Raw genomic sequence first — 16,762 nt, 5'->3', positions numbered from 1 at the left:
CAGTTCTTCAACATTCCCAAGAAACTTCCATTTTTATTTGCTTCTTACTGCTCATTTCTGTTTCCTTCATATGGTATATCTTAGATTATGTCCTTTGACAAGATTCAGCATTCTCAGTAAATGAGTGTATCTTGTTTAACAACTGTCAACAATGGTTTTATCCTTTTCTTACACTTCTGTCCAGTTAATTCTAACCTGGTAAATAAAACTCCACCTCTTCTGGATTGCTAGAAAGTGAGTGAGAAGTAGCATCAATAAAAAAGCTGTTTTTTCCAGGTGGTAAATGACAACATATCACTGAATTCCAATTATACTTCTTCAGTTTGCACAGATCTTATGAGAACATCCTTTTATTCTTCATCCCATTTTTCCATTTTGCACCCTCTGCTACAGAAATTATAGCTCATCCTCTATAGAGCTGATGTCAGACCATGAACCAAAAGTAGGATACAACCATTCTGACTAAATAGAGCTGTTCCCAAATATTCCTGTTTCTTTTAAAAAAAAAAAAAAAACAAAAAACCAAAACATGCTAAAAAGAGCAGAACCAATGAAAAGGAGATCTTAGTTCATATTCATTCCCTCACTCAAATGTGACATCAAGTTTTAGACAAAGAAATAAAAAATCAAATTTTCCCTAGCAGGGGAAAACATGAATGAGGTAAGAACACCAGAAAGAAATGTGGAGTTTGGCCAGTTTGTTTTTGATATCTAATTTAATAGATGAAAAAATTATTGAGAAGACAAAGTTATCAAGGAACATTAGACTGTATAATATTATCATGTTTGCTTTGATTTGATAAAAAAAAAAAAAATATGAACAAACCTATCTACTTCTCAAAGTTGAAGCTGTACAAAGTTTGATAAATTGTGTGCTCATTGCCAGTCTGATACACAAACTATATTACTTATACTGAAGTCATTAGAAAGAAATAATCCTGAAAAAGTGATCAGAAAATCAGTCAAAATATTTTCAACTTCCATGCAGGAACAGTTTCTGAATCTTCTTATTCTGGATGAGGAAGAAGAAAGAAGGAGAGGCAACTTTTCTCAGGAAGTAAAATATTTTTTTATAAGAAGGAGAAAAAAAAATCTATCAATTGAAGGCATATTTATTCCTTAAGCTACTAATTTCACAGTACTAAGTCTAAAGTTAATTTAGAAGCTTTTGGGGCAGTTTTACTTGGTTTTACCATTAACAGGGTACATTGAGTCTGACAAAATATCGTATTTGTTGTTTTAACATGTAGGATTTCTCAGAAGTCGTCTTGGCCTGGAGCTAATACTGGTACAGCACTAAACTTTAAATTATCTCACCATAAATTTGTTTTCCATCATAATTACTGAAGTGCTACTGTAATCCATAGTTCTTGTTTATTCCCAAAACATCCTTATGTCTTTTTGAGAGAACAACAAATGCATAATGAATACTTGAATTGTTGTTCAAAATTTCCTAAACTTACTTGACAAAAAAAAAATTACTATGATTTCTATGAAAAATGTAGTCTTCTGCATAATTTTTCAACAAGATTTTGAGAGTTTTATTTCTTTTTAATGATGATTATTTTATTTATATTATTTTTTCAGCTGACTATATAAACCCACCCTAGCTGGCAGACAAAACCCAACTTTTTTAGACAGTTGCAAGAAAACAAAATTATTTATTTAGTAAATCACTCAAAATATGTAAAACCATAAACCAATACCTGTGGGTTTTTTTTTTTAATGAGCATGAAGATTTTGTCATTCTGGAAAATAAAGTATTTGGAAAAAGAAAAAAAAAAAAGCTGGAAGGCAAAAAACAGACTGTAGAAACTCTCTTCTTTTGCTCACTTCTGTGACTACTCTAAATTGATTGCTTGTTTCCCTGACTAATCTCTAAACAGGGAGTATATCCCTTTCACTTGCAAAATAGTCTCACAGAAAATGAATTACCTTCCCACCACTTTGGTTACTTGCCAGGGAGTACTTTATTTTTTCCACTAGGAAAAAGAAAATCAGCTTGTATTTTGCTTGCTAGAGCCTTCTGCATTTTAATTCTGAACTCTGAATGAACATCAGAGAGGCCTTATGGTGTTCTGCACAAAAGTGCCTGTGTTCAGAGTTTTACTCAGGGCACCCAAAATAGCATGAAGTAAGCAGTGTCACACTGTGAGTTTTCAAAACTAAAAGCAGAAGTGACTTACACTGGAAGGAAGCTGTAACTTCTAAAGCTTTCCAAGGATCTATGAAGTTAAAGGAAACTGCTTACTTCTCTGCATCAGATGTTTAATTTGACTTTTTACAATGCCCATACTTTAAAACTAGAAGGTCCTGATGTTACACAGGTAAGATCTCTATCTTTTTTTCTTTATTATCTCCAAAAAAAAAAACCAAATTTAAAACATTTAGGTGGGTGCCTGCAGTGCAAGAATCACAACAGGCAAAGACAAACTCAGAAGTGACTTAAAACCTCTAGAAGGAGAAATCCACTTTTCTTGTTTCCTCAGAGTCCACTGGCTAACTTCTATAGCTGTGAAAATGCAACTTTCTAAGTTGGAATTACCAGAGGAAAAACTTACATGCTGATTATCAATCACTTTTTTGCAAGATCCCAACCTCTGAGAGACTCCTTGTGTTAGCTTCATCCACGCTCATGCAAGTGATTGTCACTAAAATATGTGTACAACTTCCGAGTCTAAGGAAGAATCTTGTTTTACAGGAACACTCCCTGATTTTCTATTCTCCATTCTACTGTAGCAATAAGAATCTTCTTTTTCATTTTGTCTTAACATTATATTAACTTTTCTGTTCTCATTTCTCTTTATAATCCCACACCTGGCAACTCTAAAATCTGTCAGACCACAAAAAAAGGGATGCATCTACTTTTATTTGATGTGAAGTGTAAAGTGGCAATTGGTTAATAAATAAGATGTTCAAAGAGTTGGGTACTGTATATTCTATCAAAATATTTGTATTGCATGTTTCTTTTTTAGGTCTTCTAATAGGAGATATAGCTATAATTTATTTTTCATGTTTAAATTCTCTGATTAGACTGTAGTTAAGAAACACCCAGTAGAATATAGTCCAGAGATATTTAGTAGCTGCTCATTGTTTACTAAAATTCTGAATCCCTCTCAGCTTGTTCAATCCTACAAATTATTTTGGTATGATACTGGTAGATATTACATGGATTTTAGATTATAGAATTATTTTTAAATAGATTGTGATTTAGAATCAGTTGTGGTTGCAAAAGCACTCCAGATGAACTTCTAATTTATACAAGGATAAATTTACAATAAGGCACAAAAATTGATCTGTGGACTCAATTTTAGGAGTTACATTTCAATTTTTAATATTTTTGTCTTAGTGTTAAACCAAACATTTACATAAAATGAATATAAGACTGTGTCTAGATTTCAGATTTCCTATTTTTTTAGAGACTAAAAAAAATGCATAGGTTTAAGAGCTATCAGACAATGAAAATCCATTCTTAAAATTATTTTTAGATAAAGGAGAGGAAGAAAGAGGAACTTGCCACAAAATACCCTAGGAAAAGTAGTTTAAAATTGAAGAACAATATTGCATTTCTACTACAGAAAGCCGTGCCTTTTTAGAACTAAAATGTAAGTATTTTAACCTAGTGTTAGGTAGTTTATGGAATTATAAAGCACCTTTTACATTCAGAACTGCTGACATATAGAAAATTTTTAAAATGAACTCAATATGATGCCTCTCTATTTCAGAATGTTTTACAGTTACGAACCTGAAGCAAATGTCAGACACTATCAGCAGATTTTTACATTGAAATAAGAAAGCAATGTAAGATATCCTATGCAGGCAGATTTTAAGGATGCCTATGGTTTCGGCTACCTATGTATTTTCAGCATTGTACTTTGTTTTATTTTCTTTTATACTTTCTAACTCTTTGAAGTGAAATTTCCATTGTGTAGTCCATTTTATTCACTATAAATATATCTGGAAACTTCTTGCTTAGTTTTGATTAGAAAAATTTGGCTATTTCTTAAACCAGTTTAATTAAAACCAGGTAATTTTGCCAACAGTTCTAACAATACAGTAGGCGATACTGAATTAAAGTATGAGGTATTTTGTAGGTGAAAACTCTTATTCCCGTTTTACTTTGGAAGTTGCAGAAAGTCTTGATTTCTAGCACAGGCAGTAGAAATGGATTCCACCACGGTTCCTAACTTTTTTCTCTATTTTAACCATGCTCCCAAGCCCTTTTGTGTCTACATTATGCTACACAGAAAAGTGTTACAGAATGTCTTCCTTATCCATCCTTTCAGTATTCTTAACCTAGTAAAATATTGTGGGAGATTTCATTCCAGATCCTGCTAAGTAGGCGAAGTACATATCCTTTACAGAGGAAGCTGATGAGAATGGAGTAATATCAACAAGACCACGTGGGACAGGCCTGGGAATATAATTGTGCTTTGACTACACAGATACAGGTTCCTCTCCACACCACATTGCCTGTAACATTAATGGAATTGTAATTGCTAGTGCTAACAAGCTGCGACTGTTAACAATGTCCGCCAAAGGGCATTACTCTCAGGTTTTCTGTCAGGCACATAAACACAGTGAAGACCTTGTAAATGAAAGGTGATATTAAATTATAATCCCTTATTCCCAGGCCACTAATCTAACTGTTACATCAAACTATTTTTGAGACAATAAAATTAATAACATTCAAATAAAAAACAAAAAAAGGATATTCAACTGAAAAAAAGAGTAAAACATCAATAAAAGATTATGTCTGTAATACAGTACTGCAACTAAAATATTATAATACTTGAAACAAGTTATTAAAAATATCTAAACAGAGAACTCTGAATTTTATATATTCCGATACACAGTTAGATTTGTAGAATAAATGATAAAATGTAAATAACAAAAGAATAATCGAATTCAGTGTGGCTGAACACTGTCTTCATGTGTATCAGAGATTCTGATTCAAATCTAGCCAGGATAAAAGCTCTCTGCAAAATAGACTCTTTGTCACTATTTTACAAATCTTTAAGACAGTCGGTGGTAAATAAAATGCGTAGACAAAACAGCAAAGTTCTTGAAGTTTTATATTTTTTTGTCAATTTTCTGTTTAAAGTGTTTTTTCAACTATATTTAGCAGTGTTATATATTGTTGTTACATGAACAAACATTTTAAATCCCCTGCCCTCATTTTCATGCAGCAAAAAGAAGGTTTGTGGCTCTTGTTTACATTCTGGCAATTAAAAGGGACAATGGTAATGAGACTATGGTGCACACTCCTTTCTCTGCAGAGAACCTTTCCAAAATGGTGAATAGGATACATAGAGTATGCAGAGAACAACTTACATGGCAATATGGTAATTTTTACCCTCCCGCAGTTTATAAGTTGAAGCGGGATAATGCCATCTTTGAAAACTGGTTGAAAGAAAAAAAAATAGGATCAAAAGACTTTGCAAAGAAAATTACATTTTTAACAGTTTTAAATTGTTATGTGAGATTAAGATATCTGAAACAACATTTATCTGGGGATAGAAGAAGGAGTTATGTCTTATATTGCTTGCTGAACAGATTTTGGTTCACTGGATGTGGTCACAAATGAACAGAACTCACTTCCTGGGATTTTTGCTCATGATGACTAAATACAGGAGTCAAAAGCAGAAGATGAGAGTTTTTGTTAAACTGTTATTCTATGATTTCTGGATGATTGGAAGCGGTGTGAAAATTTCATGAACACGCCAACAAACTTCATAAATAACATTGAGAAACTCATAACTCAGCAGCATGCAATTTTTTTTATGATCCAAAATACTCCAAGTATTCTCTGCATATTTTTTGAAATTTACTGAAAACAGTCATACAAGCACACATGCCTCTACATAAAACCATGCTCTGTGTTATGTGAGGGCATGAGGAGTATGAATGTTCAAATTTCTACAAAAGTTCTCTAGCAGTCTGACTCATTTGCACGTATTTTTGAGAAAACGGACAGAGACTAGGAGTTGTCTTAACTTTAGTTGCCTTTTGACTTATTCATGACATTTGAGGTGATATAAAATGGGAATTTTTTTCTCTAAATGGTGTAAATTCCTTCCCTCTTTCATTCTTCAGATGAAAAACAAATAAAAGGCATCATTGTCTGAGGGTTTGTAAGGGTTTGCCCTTCCCAGGCACCCCAGATTTCTGTGGAGCATGCAGAAAATCAGAGGGAAAAGTTGGAGGGAGATACAGAGCAAACTAAAATTCCATCTTTGCTAGCAAATTAGAAAACAGTGCTTGTTTGGTGTCCTGTTCATTTTCAAACAGCTGTTCTCTCACTCTATCTCTCTAAATGAGGTGCAGATATCCACTGAAGAAGATTAAGGGCATCACTGGTTCTCTTTTTTTTTGTATTATTGTGACAAATATGGACTGGGCCAAAATTTACCCTTAGCAGTAATTCCCAATAGTAGATGAGCTAGAATGATTTATGTTACTTTATATCCCATGAGGTTCCTCTGGAAAATAAAAAAGACATTTCCAGACAAATTAAGATGACAACCAGACTTACAGAATGAAAATGTGCTCAGTGTATTGGTTTTCCCCTAACATCAAATTTAACATATAAATTGAATTGGTTTCAAATGCCAGATCTTTAGATAGCTGGTATACATGGCTATTTTCATAAAAGACTGACCCATGAAATATATAAACAGCATTTGGAAATGTCACATAGAGATAAACAGTGCTGATTGCTCAGGTTCTCATATGCATGCTTTCAGAAGTGTAAGCAAATGTTATAAAATTAGACAAATTTTGTCGGTCCTTACATGTATGTATTTTTCTACTCAGTTCTTTACCTCAGCTATTTTTTTAATTGATCATCCTATGAAAAGCTTTTTCCCACTTAAAGATTATGGGAAAACAGAGCCTAGGCTCAAAGACTGTCACAGCTTAAGATCAATTTGACAGTGTGGAGACTGAATGGTCTCAGATGCCTGAACATTTTCATCATAGCTATATGACATGACTCCCCTGGTCTCTACTGGGAAAAAATGGTGCCTGCCAAGAAGAAGATCAGGCAGGTCAGCACAGCAGCTCCCACTGTATGGTGCACAGACCAGGGTATGACCATGGAGATCACTGAGGTCTCTCTTGTATCCTCTTAGAGTCCTCTCACATGTACTCGTGGGGTCCCTCCCCGATGTACCTCCAGGATCTCTCCCTGAGCAACACCAACCCCATCAATATCCAACTGAAACAGTCTGTTTAAATCCCCTCAACATCCTGCACCAGCCCATGGAAATGGCTGTGGCTGTGGCCGGGTCCCTCTGGGATTTTCTCCTCTGCTGGTAGCTCCTGCAGCTGTGGGGAGGCTGGTTGTACCTGAGGTTCTTCACTGCTCTGGTGACAGGGCTGCTCCTCTGGGCAGTGGGGTTCATATCCTAGCACTGCCAGGCCCAGCCATGCAAATACGGAAAGGTAACAAATGTCTCAAGAAATAAATCAGAAAAGCAGCTAACATGGAGTGGCACTGCAAGCTGTGTGCAATGGAAGCCTAATCCCCCTCAGGTGCTAAACCCAGCCCAGATTCTAAAAGGTCCTCTCTTGACAGGCACAGCCAGTTAGTTCCACCATCACCATACAAACAACCCAGACAAGTAAATGTCTGTTCTTATCAATCCACCTTTAAAATAAAAAAAAAAAAAAAAAAAAAAAAAAAATCCTATTACACCGTGTCCTTAATACCACACCCAAAATTAAATTACATTAAAATAAAAAATGTTTTCTTAGCAGACAATATAATTATTTTTTTTCCCCTGCAAATTAAACTATTGTGTCAAAGGAAAATTTAAAGCAAGAACTCACCCCCAAATATGGGTTTGTTGCATGTATGAAACATTCAAAGGAACTCTGAAATACAAATTTATAATCACATTTCTCAGATATATTATACAAACTGGAAATGTAAATAATTCAAAATTGTGAATAACTGGCAAGTTGTCATATAAATAATAGATATGTGCTTTTCTGTCCATTTTTTTTTTCTTCCTGATAGATAGCCTCTCCAGAAGAATAGCTGTTTTCCATGTGGGGAAATACTGTTGAAGTCTGAGTTACTATAACCTGATTCAGTCCATTTTATTTCAAATGAAAACAAGGCAGCACACCAAAAAGTGTTGCATTATAAAAAATATAGACTATATAATTGAGTATTACTAATCTTAAATTAGAGAATAGAAAGTTACTGTTTCAGTAAGTTATCTGACCATAAATTGTGCTGAAAGAATTTCTGTGACCTTTCACAGACAGCAACTTTAGACTTCTAGGAATTTTTAATTTTTGTGTGTAGGTTTTCTTTTTTAAGTCTGGGTATGTTAGAGCAAAGCTTGATACACCTAAACCAGGGAACTGAGATGAAACTACAGGCTCACATAGCAGAACCTGTTGGAGAATGAATTGTTTGTCAGTAAAAGACTGAAATTGTATTCATGTGTAAAGCATGAAAAATGTGTGAGTTTTCATATATATATGTGTCAAAATCACAGAAAATTATAAAGTATGGAAATAAAGTTTGACTGTGATGTTTTTTCACATCCAAAAGAAACATGCATATTTTCTTTCTATGCTATGACATTATATTTATGATTGGCATATGACAGGATGATACCATGCTATTATGACATTATGATAGTAATCATATTGATCATAAATCATACTAGTCATATGGAGGAAAAGCATTCTGGTAATCAGCTATGTTAAGCAGGGATTCAAAATGTGTGAGTAAAAGTTTCCTGAACTTTTTTTTTTTTTTGGTACACTGGAAAACTTACAGAAATATCCACTCCTATGGATAACATTATTCCTCCTGTCCAGACTAGAGACAAATGGTTTCTAAAAAGTGTTTGTTTTATAATTCAAAGTCACTTGTACCAAGAAAACAAATAGTGTGTTTTATGAGAATTTCAAACATTATTTTATGGTAGTTAATCTATCAAATATATTTGTTCTGGTCTAATTTCCTTTACTGGAACAATCCATGTCTACCGAAAATACAAAACATATCTAGCACAGAAACTGGAAGCTACACGCCTAAATGTAAATTAGTACTAACATATTTAACAAGACATACCTTGATCTTCACTATTATTAACATGAATTCAGAAGTGAAAGAACTTGCTTAAACATAGAATATATCTGTGGGGATGGCAATAAGATTAAGAATGCAGTTCTTCTGATCTGTTTGTAGATGCCTTTTAGGTAATTTGGTAGCTTAGATTAATTGAAAATATCCTCTCTAGACAGGAAGAGGGTGATTTTGACTTCATAGGTTAGCCACCTTTCTTACAATGCAGTACAACACAGGTGCCTTTCTCTTTTCATTGACTATTCAGGATGCCAGCATATGCACATTACACTAGGTCTTTAGCTTTCAGGTGATTAAATTAACAAATGCAGTCTTAAGAACACATGGGAGCCTCAGGCTTTATATTATTAAAACCAAAAATGTTATCTATGCCATAAAGAATAATCATTCTCATGCATGGAAAAAACTTAGACGAACTCTGAGGCTATTAGTAGGCCTATAATATCTGAGTCCGTAGCAAACACTGTAATATTTCATCTTATAGTCACAATTTTTCAATAAAAAGGAACTTTCTCCATATTATATTCTGTTCTTCTGGTAATAAAATTATTTTTTCTACCTCATTTAGCAGTTCTATTTAGCAGGCAGTGATTCTAGGAGTAGAATTAATTCACACAAACACTATTAGTTAAGGCAATGTAATAAAATTGTAAAAAAGTAACAAGTAAAGGTAAAAAAAGGAAAACAAAAATTTTGGGCATTGCATTGCATTTTTGGACAAGGCTCTGATGCATTTTGTCAAAGTGACAGTGGGTACCTGTGGTGAAGTGTTAGATGTTTTTTACTTAGCAGAAACTGTGAATAAGTTTGATTTAACTGAGACAGAGAGGCTGCAAATTGATTTCTTGATTGATTTAGGACACAGTCAGAGGTAGCATATAGAAAACCCTAGAGAGAAGAGGACAGCATTAATGCTTCCTTCCTTAATAGATGTAAAAGCAGTGGCAATTTCATCTGTGTAAAAGACAATGCAAGGTGTTTGCCTGTCAGACACATCGATTGCGTGATGTGAAGGAGGTGACAGCCTCAGCAGCCTCCAATGGCTTGCTGCCTCTCAGACCTGGGGGAAGGAGTTACCCAGAGGATGCTGATCCAGCCCAGCCCTGCTGCCAGTCACACCACCAAGCTCAGGCATGCAGGATGCTGCTGCACTGAGAACAAATCATGGGAGATTTATTAGTCATGGCCTGCTCAGTCTTGCTCTCTATTGCTTCATGATATTAACAATCAGCTAAAAATTGTTTCACAATTCGTTAAAAATCTTGTTGAAAATTCAGATTTAAAGTTATACGTTCCTACATCCCTCTCTGAAGAGAGAAAATAAATTGAAAGAAAACAAACAATCTTTTTCAAGTTTTGAAAAACTAAAATGCTAAGTTGATAATAGAATGACACAGAAAACCTTTTTTTTTTTTAAAAGATTTCATTTAGAGATTCTGCTGAAGTCACAGTGACTTCAAGGCTTTTAGAGGGCATATCTCAGTTTTAGATCTTCAGGACTTCTCCATTAATTAGCTAACTATCAACACACATTGGTAATTGTGCATAAGGACTGTGCATTTACTATTATTTACCATTCACTTTAAAAATTAACTACATGTATTAAAAAATTATTTTGTAGCATGTTCATTAAGTCACATATAAGCTTCTTAATTTTTAAACATAAGTTGGAGGATTTTTTGACCATTACAAAGCCACAACCTGGCTACATAGCAATAGTCCACCAGTTATACTAATGGTGTGTTAAAAAGCTGCCCTTTTCAGTGTCAGAACTTATTTTACACTTTGAACTTCTGAAATACTTTTAAAATTCCAGTAATTGTATATGTAATTTGTGTTTTGTTTTCCAGTATTCATAACACCCTCTAACTCTCCCATTTCTGAATCTGTGATAAAATAAAAATAATTATAAAGTATTTCTCTTGTAACCATCTTGCAGGTTACCCTTATAGCAGGGAAGTATTTTATCACATTTTGAGATAAATTTGCCATCTGCTGATAAATTTAAACAAAGCCTGTAGAGTTCAGTTTACTCCATTAAACTCCACCCAGTCAAAGATCTCTTTCTGTAATGAGAAAGCCAGGGAGAGTCTTGGTTATCAGATGGGTAAAGTGACTAAGCTTCAAGTGCTTTCTCTTTTGCATTGGTCCTTGTATTGAGCCAGTCTTATTTATGTATCAGTTAGGAAAATGTGCTCATATCTTATCAAAAGGCATTATCTTGAAATATTAATTTTCTTTCAGTTTTTTTTCCTCCCTCTGCTTCAAACACGATAGAAGAAAACTATTGCTTTGGGTATATTGTCTAAGCATTCTAAAGCTGAACAAGCATTTGGATTTAGATGTAACGAGGTTGAAAGTAGTCCTTAGACATTGCATTAGGAAGTTCAAAAAAACTGAACACTATGCAAGAAAAAGCCCTGTGACATGATGATATTAACCTTAACCTTGAGAAGAAACAGCCCAATCTTTCCTGAGAAGCTGAGGCCATAAATATGTTGTAAGCATCCCAGCCATCCTCTTACCTTATCAGGCATTTCCTCCCTTTAAACTGTCTCCTCTATTGTACTGTCACAAGTTGTAAATAACAATACTTTGTTCAATTCATAGCATAAAAATTGTCCATTCAAACAAGAAACAACAACAGGAGGTGACCAGGGGCAGCAAAAGTGGCTGGTGGTAGACAAAAAAGAAAAGGCAGGTTAAAGTTGTTATGCTACTGAAAAAACATATGTTAAACTATAAGCTATGAAGTATAAACTATCCTTTAGGAGAATTGCAGAAGAGCAAGGTAATCCTCTAAGGGGGTAAAAAGGAGTATACTTACAATTCATTTACCATTTAACACAGGTAGAACTGAATTTTTAATACAAAACCGTGTTCTACTTGAAAGCCAGTGGAAGAAGTGCTCTTTAAGGTGAAGTGCTTACATTGCAGACAAACTATGTGGCCTGTAGGTTGAATCAGTTGCTGTTTCCACAAAAATGATATTGTAAATCCAAATAGATTGAATTGTGAGAATCCTGATAATAGAATATATTTTGCTTTAAGGTTGCCTTTTCACAAAGCTTGTTTGATCTCTGATCCTAGCTGTAAATAGTTCAGCATCCAGTCTGATATCGATACTTGAAAAAATATCAAGTGATGTGAACCATGGATAAAGATGGTCTGTTTTACTGTTTATATGAACCCAGTGGATTTCTATGAGGTGGGGGCTTTTTTTGTTGTTTTTAGTTATTGGTTGGGTTGTTGGTTGGGTTTTTTTTGTTGTTTGTTTGTTTGTTTATTATTCTATTTAGCAGACAGAAACATTTGAAGCATTTCAGAGAATTTGATCAGCTTGGATTTATTTTAAATATTTATTTTAAATAATGCTGTGTGCATTCTGTAAAACTCACCTGATACTAACGACAGAAAATGGCAAGACATGGCAAAAAGCAAATTTAAAAGATGTGGAATCTCTTACCTACTCCGTGTTATAGCTGACATGTTACCTCTTTCCTTTTGGAGATTGTAACTGAATATTTCCTACATTGTTTCCTTTTGTTTTACCTAATTCTTCTTGACACTATTTCAGCAATGAGTAAAGTTAACATAGTAGATTGATTGGTTACTCCACAGAGTAGAACCTATTTTCATATTCTACTAAGAAAGTTTAAAACTCTTGTATTTATTTGCTGGGAAAAATGCACAATCTATCTAGAGGAGATTATTTTTGTTTTCACATTGATATCCTAACATTCTTTATGTGGATAACAGCCCTGGCCCCTTCCCAGAGAGGGGGATTTCTGTGCCATGCTTAAGATTCCACAGCACCATGCTAACTCTCTGTCCCTGTTTTGTCTCCTTTGTTAGCGTGCGGCTGCGAGGGTGAAATAATGCAATAACATAATCAGTATTAGCAACATACGTTTGGAGTCATATTTCAGTTAAGAGTGAGGAGGTCACAAAAGCAATATGAATGAAAATGAGAGGGAAAATGTACAGAATTTGCTTTCCTAGGTGACAGTTGCTGGTAATAACAGCAGGAACTCAGTGCTAAAATATTTGTAGTGCTTTTTTGTGTATATTCTGTATAGCAAAAACGTGAGTCCAGGGAGTAATCTCAGTTTATCTTTGCATGAATTTTCAGCCAGTTGTCTAAATACTTTAATATCAGGTTTCTTTAAACAATTCACTAGTGAAATTATGATGTACTTCTGAATGAAGTTTCAACCCAAGGTAACTGAGAATGTCTGTATATTGGAAATACCCTGTGTAAGAAAATACACTTCCACTCATTACACTATGTCCTGGTTTCAGCTGGTATAGAGTTAATTTTCTTCACAGTAGCTGGTATAGTTTGATAACATGCTGATGTTTCAGTCGTTGAAGCAGTCAAGAATGTTCAACTTCTAAAACTGGCCTGCCAATGAGAAGACAGGGAGTACACAAAAGACAGAAGAGACACAGCTGGGACAGCTGACCCCAACTGACCGAAGGGATATTCCATAGCATATGACATCATGCTCAGTATATATTTTGGGGGAAGAAGAAGGAAGAGGGGGATGTTCGCAGTTACAGTGTTTGTCTTCCCAAGTAACTGTTACATATGATGGAGCCCTGCTTTGCTGGAGATGGCTGAACACCTGCCTGACAATGGGGAGTAGTGAATAAATTCCTAGTTTTGCTTTGTTTGCATGTGCAGATTTTGCTTTATTTATTAAACAGTTTTTATCTCAACCCATGAGTTTTCTCACTTTTATTCTTCTGATTCTCTCCCCCATCCCACTGAGGGGAATGAGCAAGCAGCTGTGTGATACTTAGTTGCTGGTTGGCTTTAAATCACTGCACACTGGCATATGATGTCTTTTGTGAAAGCAGTTAGATCTCTTGGATTTTGGCACTGATCTTCAGAGTGGCCTTTTAATTTTGAGTGTCAAGAGGACAGATATTCACTTTAAAATTAACACTTACTGTTGAAGGCTAAATAGGTTGTAGTATAGGCAATACAAATTTTGTATGGTCTGTAACACCCTTTGAGGGAAAAAAATGCCTAACTGAAAAAAAACTATAAAAACTAGTTTTATATCAGAAATCCTGAATTATAGGACATCTTCTAAAAAAAACATTTTCAATAACATATCTCTAAAATGTGAAAAAGTCCTGAACAGTAGTGGAGGTTGGAGAAGGGAGATGAGAGGAAACCCATCATTAAGACAGCTGCCTATGTTATCTTACAGCTCGTGAGAGCTTTCTGGACAAAGCAAAACTTACCTAAAATCACAAAAATATCCACAACCCTTCTATTATTGTACGGGACAATGAAACAAATGTACAATAGTGTCATATCTAGCTGTTCCCTGTTTTCTTTCACTTTTGTTAACAATCTTATTTTTCTTTCTCTGAATAGTTTTCCACATCCTGTTGCCTCTCATGCCATTTATTTACAAGTTTACATTTATTTACAAGTCCTGGGCAAGAATCTATAAAAGGACTTAAGCCACCTGTAACAATGAGAGATAGTTGGCATGAAACAAATTGTAAATCTAGACTAGACATAAAGTCTAATAGCATGATGAGCAGTGAAAATCCACCCAGGGAGACATATAGGTGTCAGTCTTATTTTAATTAAATGTGCAGGGGAAACTTTCAGGTTCAACATCCTGCTGAAAGCTGTCACTGGAATTAAAATGCAAGAAAATAATTAAATAAAGCAACATAAAATACAATAAAGCTGTAGTGGCAATTCTCATTTGGGCTGTTCTTTTCACAATTGCAGGAATAAAATGAATAATTGATGTACTCAGGAATCTCACAAAAACAGAGCTACAGAATTCATTAATCTAGGGAACTGAATTCTATAGAATTGGTTCTCTGAGATATTCAATTTATAGGTACATTCAACGATTAAAATATCTTTCTACCATTTCACAAAGAATGTTCATGGTATTTACAGTATTTGCCAATGCTATTTAGGAAAGTTGCAGTGCAGCAGGCCTAGTTTACAATTTTAATCTGTCCAATTGCTTGATGTTAGCAGAAGGTGTGTGGAAGGACAGCAAAACTCAGCGGACAAAAAAATAAAATTGTTGTTGTTGTCAGAGTTAGTGAGTGATCTCAAATCAATTCAAAGTAAAAGATTTTCAGTTTATGATCAAGAAACTGGGAAGCATAGAATTGCCTGAACTAAGCAAATATATCATTATTTTTGTTACTTAATTTTGTCACATCCATCTCAACACTACTCAGCATGACAGTTAACTATGCCACACTCTTATTTTAACCAAACAGAACGCAGTGCCCCTGAATAAATCACACTGCCCATGACAAAATGATGATTCATAACACATTCTTCAAGAGAATTCTCCTTCAGTCTTGCTCTTCCACATCTTTCTTGCTACCTGAGCAATGTCACTGCAAATTATATATGTGGGCTGGGAACAATAACAGTTGAGTTCAGTCCCATTGTTTTCATTAGATTGTAAAATTTAAAGTGTGCTGTCATCTGTTACTATGAAATCCATATGGCTTATATGGAGTATAACAGTCAGTTTGGGGAATTTTTTCAAAATGGACTCTTAGTAAATTAATAAATTAACAACCTAACTCATAGCCTCTCCTAACATTGAAAGCACTACTGCTACTATAACCTGGCTTCTTGTTTCTTTTCATTCCCTTTGTTTTTTTTGATTGGTGTACTATCCAGCATGCAACAACTTTTGAGATGGTATGGGGCTATTTAAGCCCATTTTTCACTAACTAAGGAACTGACACCTAATTATTAAATATATATATAGGTATATATAAAAACCATTAACAGTGGACTTTGTACACCTAAATAATTCAAAACCATTACTGTCTGCAGGATATGAGTTCTGGTTTATATAAACTAGTGAATTAAGTCTTTGTCCATTCAGTTACTATGGCAACTTTGTGGACTTTCCAGTTTCAGCTGGCTTGCAATGAATTAAACAGTCAGAAACTCCAAAAGACTATTGAAAAAAGGGGGATTATGTGGATGAAACTGGCTTTAAAGAACTAAGATATCCACAGAGACCTATTTCAGTAATTTATTTCATAAGAACTTATTTTAGGGGCAAATTTAAACAATGTGATCAAGTGAATCATGACATCTTTGAGAGCTCATGCCTATTTGTATGTTTACATGCATTGAAGCTATCCACTCAGCTGAGTAGAAACCAGAGAATGCTCTCAAACCTGATGAAGGAAATGAAATAACTACAAAGCAGGCTTGCTGATGGCCATGTCCAAGACCAAGAAGTGACTTGAAAGGTATCCACTAATTTCAATGGACTTCGAAGTGCCATTTCTTCATTACAAAAGTGCATTATCCAATGTGAAGGGATAAACTTAGAAAGAAATACTCAGTCTTATGCATCAGTTTCACACAAAATATATGCCTCTCTCCATGAAGAAGTCTCTTATCTCCTATACTGTGATTTTCTTAAAACATTACTTCCTAGAGGAAACTCCCCCACTCTTCTCATAAACATAGTAATTAATTCAGTGAGGGATGGGAAACACAATTCATGCTTGTTTTTCCTGCTCTTCCCCATGAGTTGCTAGCTGAATTTACTGAGAAATATAGAAGTTACAAATATAAAAATTAAAATTTACCAAAGTGGTAATGACAGAAATTGTCTTGAT

The 16,762-nt window shown here is 34.5% G+C and overlaps 1 protein-coding gene across 1 annotated transcript in view; it reads left to right on the top strand.

Annotated features, from left to right (window-relative positions):
* Positions 1-2,140: 2,140 nt before the first annotated feature.
* LOC136098508 (cadherin-19) overlaps positions 2,141-16,762 on the top strand; it is a 74,643-nt gene continuing 60,021 nt past the window's right edge. The window contains exon 1 of the mRNA XM_071804276.1: positions 2,141-2,327. The gene's annotated coding sequence lies outside the window, so the exon portion shown is untranslated. The remainder of the gene's footprint in view (positions 2,328-16,762) is intronic.

Source organism: Patagioenas fasciata, chromosome 2 (assembly GCF_037038585.1).
Source record: "Patagioenas fasciata isolate bPatFas1 chromosome 2, bPatFas1.hap1, whole genome shotgun sequence".
Taxonomy (NCBI): Eukaryota; Metazoa; Chordata; class Aves; order Columbiformes; family Columbidae; genus Patagioenas; species Patagioenas fasciata.
Note: the sequence above shows the minus strand (reverse complement) of the source record. Positions and strands in the feature narration are given on the sequence as shown.